The 7,964-nt window shown below is 34.4% G+C and overlaps 2 pseudogenes; one reads left to right on the forward strand and one right to left on the reverse strand.

Annotated features, from left to right (window-relative positions):
- Positions 1 to 2,196: 2,196 nt before the first annotated feature.
- LOC113069434 (transcription factor HES-5-like) lies at positions 2,197 to 3,442 on the reverse strand (annotated as a pseudogene).
- A 2,668-nt stretch (positions 3,443 to 6,110) lies between these two features.
- LOC113069351 (transcription factor HES-5-like) lies at positions 6,111 to 7,548 on the forward strand (annotated as a pseudogene).
- Positions 7,549 to 7,964: the final 416 nt, after the last annotated feature.

Consider the following 7,964-nt stretch of genomic DNA (forward strand, 5'->3'; position numbering starts at 1 on the left):
GGACTTTTGTTATTTTAGATTATTTTCATTCAAGACAAAGGAAAAGATAGCTATATCATTGATAAAATGACAATAATCACAGAAGATGTCAGACGTTTAGTGGATTGTTTTATTTTGCAGCAGAAATCCATTCACTGAACTTCATAACTTCCATCCCCTTCTCAGAAGGACACATATGATCACATGATCAATTAAAACAATGAATGACAAGATGACAAAGTTTTCATGAGAATATAAACGTTCACAGAAGGAACAATCACAGCTGTATACAGTACGGGAAAAGATTAAGAGAACAAACCTTTTTTACTTTTACAAACCCTTCAAATAGAGAGATTCTGAATATGATCTATTATAGACCAAAGTGGAAAACATAAAATACGATTCAAAGAATATTAATCATTATCAACCATTTTGAGTTACTTTATATAAACAGCACTAAAGTAATAATGGCAATATTCTTGCGCCATATTTATATCAAGAAATTATAACATTTCATATTAGATGTGCTGTGTAAATTGACTCTTTATCAGCTTTTAGAGCAAAACCTTAGTTTCAGAGTAGACTTTAGATTATAAATGGCCTTTAAAACAATAAAGAAAGTGTTTACTTCACATCAAATGAAGGATATAAAAGTCAGTGTTGTCTAATATAGACGTCAGTAAATGTTTCCATCTGGAACTCTTGACATGAACTCTTCATAGAAGATTGAATCATCAGAAACACTCAGCAGGACAAACATCTTCCAAACTGGAACTCGTCAAACACTTCTCCTCAAAAAGAGAAACTGAAAGTGTAATAGTCCACTGAGTCTAGAGCAGACGTTCAGTCTGAGTGTTTAAGGCTCTACCAGCTTCTAAAATGACTAAAAGCTTTTTTGTCATCTAAACAAACATATCTCACAAATGTGATTAAAATCATATTTGCTGCTAAAACAGCAAATAAAAGTGATGTTTTGCATATATTCAAAAAGAAATGTAATATGCATAAAAAAAAAAATTGTATGTTTTTTTGTGTGTGTTAGTCAAATCTTGAGCTAGTGTTGGGGTTTAAGATGCTAATGACACTGGAACTGTGACTCTGTTCTCCAGAGTTTCTCACACACAACAACAGAAGTGTGTCTATTCATGTGATAATGAGTCTTAATGCAGGACAGACCCCTACAAGCTTTCTCACGCCTCTGATGCTGAAGATTTATTGACTTTGTACATGACACTGAAGATTTTTTTTTAAATAAAACAACTAATCCTGTTCTTTTGATTTTGGAGTTAGAATATTAGTGTAACCTGTTAATGCTTTATACAAAAAAAAAAAAAAAAAAAAATCCCATATTTTACCTTTATTCTTCACCACTCTGTCCCTTCTCTTATGAATGCTTTTTATATGTTTTGTAAATTGTATGTTTTTTTAAATATTGATTTATCCTTCTTGCATGAAATAATACCTTTATATTTTTGTTATCACCAATGCTAAGTTCTATGAAATGTATGAATTATTATTGGCAGTTACACTTCAATATATTTTTTTAAATAATTGTGTTCGTAAGTGATTTATACTTTATTCTTCTTTTTGTTAAAAACACTTAAAAACATTTAAACCAAAACTCTGTTAATGGGAGTAAATGTTGTTCAGTTATGATTATTGTGATTCAACAATAATCTAAAATCATATAACGGACAATGGGTCCAAAAGATTGAAAATGTAAGGATTTTTTTTTTTTACTGCAATTTCCGTCCAGTGTCTTATTTTTTGTGTATTATGAAGTTTTCCCACACCATAATTGGTCAAATTTCTATATAAAATATGTGATATGTTTGTTTTTTTTAGGATCTTTAAAGGAGTAGAAATAATTAAATAATATAAATGTTCTCACAATAACACATTTCTATACAGTCCTGTATATATTTTGTTTTTATGTTCTCAGAGAATAGAAATGTTTTTGATTATTTTGCTGTTGCATTAATACTATCCTCAGTTTGACAAAATGTAGTAGATCGAGTCACAATATAGATTCCTGGTCATTTTTTTGTTTTCTTTATATCTAATAATCAGATATCTTTGTAGCTACAATCAGAAATGATTGTAACTACTGAATTAGGCTGTCCAGGATATTTCTGGATGGGCTTTTGTGGGAAAAAACTTTGGGAAACAGAGGGGGATTTGGATTTAAGATACAATGACAATAATCAGAGCCAGAAGTTCAGTTGATTGTTTTATTTCGCAGCAGAAATACATTCACTGATCTGCTTTAGTCTTTTAAAACGTCAGTCACCTTCACAGAAGGACACAAATGATCACATGATCAATTTAAAAGATAAATGACAAGATGCCAACATTTTCATGAGAATATAAACCTTCACAGAAGGAACAATGAAAGATTACAACTAATGTTTACAAGCCCTAAAAAAGGGTAAATCTGAATATGATCTATTATAGACCAAAGACAAAAACATCAAATATGAATCAAACTTTATTAATGATTATCATCTCAGATTAAATCAAATATGAGCCCATTTTGAGCTATTTATATAACTATTCAGAACTAATGGAGGAAGATTCTCGCCATTAAATTAATATCAAAGAATTGCACTCTTTTTCAGCTTTTACGATAAAGCATTAATATCTGAGTAGTTATCAGATAATAAAGGGCCTTTAAAATAATAAAGACAGTGTTTCTTTACATCACATGCAGATGTATCTTAAAGTCAGTGTTGTCTAATATAGACACCAGTAAATGTTCCCCTCTGGAACTCTTGACATGAACTCTTCATAGAAGATTGAATCATCAGAAACACTCAGCAGTACAAACATCTTCCAAACTGGAACTCATGAAACACTTCTCCTCAAAAGGAGAAACTGAAAGTGTAATAGTCCACTGAGTCTAGAGCAGACGTTCAGTCTGAGTGTTTAAGGCTCTACCAGCGTCTCCAGATGATGCTCTTGTTGATATTCATCTCTTTGCTGAAGGTGTTCTGGTCTGGCAGGACTCTTTCCCTTCTGTTACATGAAGTCTGCAGCTTCTGGAAGTGCTTCAGCAGTCTTCTCTGGCTCTCTGTCTTCATCTCATCTTTGGACACATCTGGAGAAGCATTGACTGACAGCATGTGAACTGGATCTGTGGAGCTGCAGGAAGATGAGTGTCATCTCCAGGATCTCCGCTTTCTCCAGCTTTGAATCCGGCTGCTGCTTGATGAACTCTGGAGCCAGAAGACACTTGAGCTTGAGTTGACACAATCTCTGAGCATCTTCTCCAGCCTTGGCTTTCTCAGCTGCAGATGAAGACAGAGGAGCATTAGGAAAGTGTCCTTCAGATAAGATGATATTTAAGAAGAGCAGTGAAAGCTGCTGCAGTAATGCTGCTGTCAGTAGGATGTGAATGTACCTTGTTGTTGAGAGGGAGCTGCTCCTCTGAGATGATTGTAGGTGTCATGTCTGGATCTCTGTGCTGTAGATCTCTCTGTTCAGAGTGAGTCTGGTCTGCACCGGCTGCAGATCCTCTATTTATACTCCCAAATCTCCATATGAATGTGTGAGGCCTGAGCTTGTTGGAGTTTCTCACAGTTTGTAGCCAATGGAAGAGCTCAGACAGACAATGAGGGATGTGGACCGCCACATGCTCAATGATCCTCCATCAGGGGCTCAAAGGAGCAGGTGGAGGGTGAATCTGGGAAAGTGCTGACCTGTAAAGAGATCATGTTCACATCAGTGTCACTGAAGCAGCACACGCTCATCATTAAACACATGGAGTCAGTGAGGACGTGTACATCACTCTGAACTTAAGCATCTCATGATATCAAAGTCATGGCATTCTTACACATTACGATCTGAGTTACTCTGTGTGCTTTAAACAAAGCAGCGTTTTAGTTTTAATTCCATAGTTTAATATTAAACCAAAATATATCAATATTTTATTTAATGTAAACTCTGTAAAATATCTATTTAGGTCACATCAAATCATACTTGAGTCATTGAGTGCATTTAAAAACAACAGAAGGTGAACCGAATTGTGGTACAATTTAAGAAGTTTAAACTTTAAAACAGGAGGAAACGAAATAGTTTCACTTTATTTTGATGGTCCGTTTAACATGATTTTTTGTCTATAAGTATTAGTAGAGCATTAGTGGACTGGTAGGATTAAGGTTAAAATAAGTTGGCATTTACTTGCAAAGTTATTTATACTCAGTAGTTTGTCTGTTGGGAGACTAACACAATAAAGAGTTAGCAGATGTTCAGCAGACAGTCTAATAATCTAATGAAGGTTAGTTTTCAGGTGCAACATTACATATCGTCAACAGAATCGTCTAAAGGGACTATCAAAACAAAGTGTTACCCAAAGAATTATGGAATCATAAAGTCAAATACTGAATAACAAAATCAAGTTAAATTAACAAAAAACTAACTGTTTTAAGTATTTTCTTATTTTGGGCAAACACGTTGTTACAGTATTATGGATTTCTTTATGTGGATTTGCATGAAGTTCAACATTTCTACAAGTTTTCTTATAGAAGATATTTAGTGTTATAATTGCTGCTGTGAAATCTTTCTCTCTCTCTCTCTCTCTCTCTCTCTCTCTCTCTCTCTCTCCCTCTCTCTCTCTCACACACACACACACACACTATGGGCTCCAGATGAAGCAGATGTGTGTGTGTTTGTGCTGGTCAGTGTGAGTAGATCTCATGTGAGGTTCCCACACTGACTCTCTGTGTTCACATCAATGAAGCACAAAAGCATTCAGAGTCCTGAATGAAGCTTTAGTGAAGACTTCAACCTGATGTCACCAACCATCTGGAGGGAAACGTCCCGATGCACAGAGACATGTCCTGGCTTGTCATCAAACACTTCCTGATCACAATTATTCTCATGCATGAGAATATGAAAATATGGATATTAAAAGTATTATTGAAAATGTAAAACATCACTTTTTACTTTTATCACTTTTGGAATTCTGTTCATGCTGCTGATGACATCACCAGTGACATCATCAAACCAGCTTGTCAAGCTCATGCATGTAAATATCCAAAAGTGTGTGTTAGTCAAATCTTGAGCTAATGTTGGGGTTTAAGATGCTAATGACACTGGAACTGTGACTCTGTTCTCCAGGGTTTCTCACACACAACAATAGAAGTGTGCCTATTCATGTGATAATGAGATGGACAAATTAAAACCTCAGGGATTTAAAGTAGTTTTAATGTAAAAGTGTTTCCCATGGCATTTAAAATTAAAATAAATAAATAAATAAATAAATAAATAAAGATTTACACTGTTTGTAATCATTGTAAATAATCAATAATACATAAACACTGAATTGCTGAAACTGTTATGTTTATTCTGGATCTTAATACAATAACTTTGTATTTCTTTCTTTAATGTATTCTTAAATATTAATTTTCATCTTTGGTATGGACTTTCTTTGAATGGACCTTTGATTTATGATCTTATTAATTTATTAATCTTGATTTGTTTTAACATTTTTATTCTGAATTGGCTTTTATAAAATAAATTGTTACTATTTTTATTTAACCTAAAAAAATGAATTCTTTAAAAAAATATTTAATTATTAAATTGTTATGTTTGATATTGTACTTGGATATTATCTTAAATCTTGGACTTATATTTTGAACTCTCTTCATTTATTATTATTATCATTATTATGTTTTTAATTTAATGTTTTTTGTTGTTGTTTTTTGTTTGTTTTTAATAACAGTCCATCCAAACTTGTATCATGTGCAAAATACAGCACAAAAGATTCAGTCTTTGGGAACTGTTAGTCCTGTGAGATCCGACACACTTCTATTATGTGAGTGATTTAATGTGATGTGTACAGACGTGTGTGAAACCATGTGTCTCTGTGACTCCAGCAGCTTCAGGAGTGTGTGACTGCAGTCAGTTTAAAGATCTCTTGGAAAGCAGCTGTGTGTTTCATTGAGCATGTGGCGGTCCACATCCCTCATTGTCTGTCTGAGCTCTTCCATTGGCTACAGACTGTGAGAAACTCCAACAAGCTCAAGCCTCACACATTCATATGGAGATTTGGGAGTATAAATAGAGGATCTGCAGCCGGTTCAGACCAGACTCACTCTGAACAGAGAGATCTACAGCACAGAGATCCAGACATGACACCTACAATCATCTCAGAGGAGCAGCTCCCTCTCAACAACAAGGTACATTCACATCCTACTGACAGCAGCATTACTGCAGCAGCTTTCACTGCTCTTCTTAAATATCATCTTATCTGAAGGACACTTTCCTAATGCTCCTCTGTCTTCATCTGCAGCTGAGAAAGCCAAGGCTGGAGAAGATGCTCAGAGATTGTGTCAACTCAAGCTCAAGTGTCTTCTGGCTCCAGAGTTCATCAAGCAGCAGCCGGATTCAAAGCTGGAGAAAGCAGAGATCCTGGAGATGACACTCATCTTCCTGCAGCTCCACAGATCCAGTTCACATGCTGTCAGTCAATGCTTCTCCAGATGTGTCCAAAGATGAGATGAAGACAGAGAGCCAGAGAAGACTGCTGAAGCACTTCCAGAAGCTGCAGACTTCATGTAACAGAAGGGAACACCAGAACACCTTCAGCAAAGAGATGAATATCAACAAGAGCATCATCTGGAGACGCTGGTAGAGCCTTAAACACTCAGACTGAACGTCTGCTCTAGACTCAGTGGACTATTACACTTTCAGTTTCTCTTTTTGAGGAGAAGTGTTTCATGAGTTCCAGTTTGGAAGATGTTTGTACTGCTGAGTGTTTCTGATGATTCAATCTTCTATGAAGAGTTCATGTCAAGAGTTCCAGAGGGGAACATTTACTGACGTCTATATTAGACAACGCTGACTTTAAGATACATCTGCATGTGATGTACTAGAAATACTCTGATTCAGTCTTTTCTAAAGACTTATCTTTTCTATTTTATTTTTATTTTTATATAAAACATAATTTAACTATGTTTAGTTTGAAATATAACTTGCATTTCAAATGCCATAATGACATTTTTCTGCAGGTCCTTAGACTAATAAGTCTAAGTGCATTAAACTGCATTTTTCATCATATCATTTTGGTATAATCTTCACCTTTGGGGTGATGCAATATGTGACTGTAAAGCTTTATTTTTTGTTTCATGTTGAAACACTTTTCTTTGTTTTGCAAATTAAAAAAAAAATGAAACCTGTATCAGTAAGCCACTGTCCTCTAAGAGGAATTTTATTTATTTTACAATTAATATTGTATTTTTCTAGTTCTGAAAAGGATATGAAATCCCTCTGTGGAGGTTATTGTACAACTCTCTAAAGCATTGTTTCATTATAGAAATCTATATCTGCACACTCTATATACTGCTGTATATGTTAACTGCATTTACTTTATTGTAAATCTGAAATCATGTGTTATGCAAATGTATTTACATTTGTGAAGTGATCAGTCAGTGTCCTCCAGAGGACGTTTTTCTCTCAGAGCTTCAGTTTAATGAAGCCACTTGTATTCAAAAAAAATGCTTTCAACAGTGAAAGTCATGTGTATGAGAAATAGTTTCTATACAGAAAGAAAAATAAACTGAGTTCAACTCAAATATGTGGCTTCTTTTATTTTTTTATGATGCCTCAATGTGTATAATCACTGAAATCTCACTTAATGTCTGGTTCTGAATGACATTGCATTAGACAGCAAAATATTACAGGAAGTGTCAGTATCTAATATTTAATTGTTCAAACAAATTGCCCTTATTTACACATTTAAGCTTTACTTAACGTACATAATGAATGTGACGTTCAGTAGACAGACATCTATTGTTGTGTAATCAATCAGAGTGAATAAATAGAGTGTGAGAAACAAACCCTCAGAGACAATAGAACTCAACTACAGAGAACGGGTCAAAGGTCAGTGACCTTTTATGAAACTTTTAGAGTTTCAACATCATGCTCTATTGCCATGCCATTTTTTATTTATTTTTTGTTAGACATTCAAGACTCAAATTTTATTA

This window comes from Carassius auratus, unplaced genomic scaffold (genome assembly GCF_003368295.1).
Source record: "Carassius auratus strain Wakin unplaced genomic scaffold, ASM336829v1 scaf_tig00001591, whole genome shotgun sequence".
Classification (NCBI taxonomy): domain Eukaryota; kingdom Metazoa; phylum Chordata; class Actinopteri; order Cypriniformes; family Cyprinidae; genus Carassius; species Carassius auratus.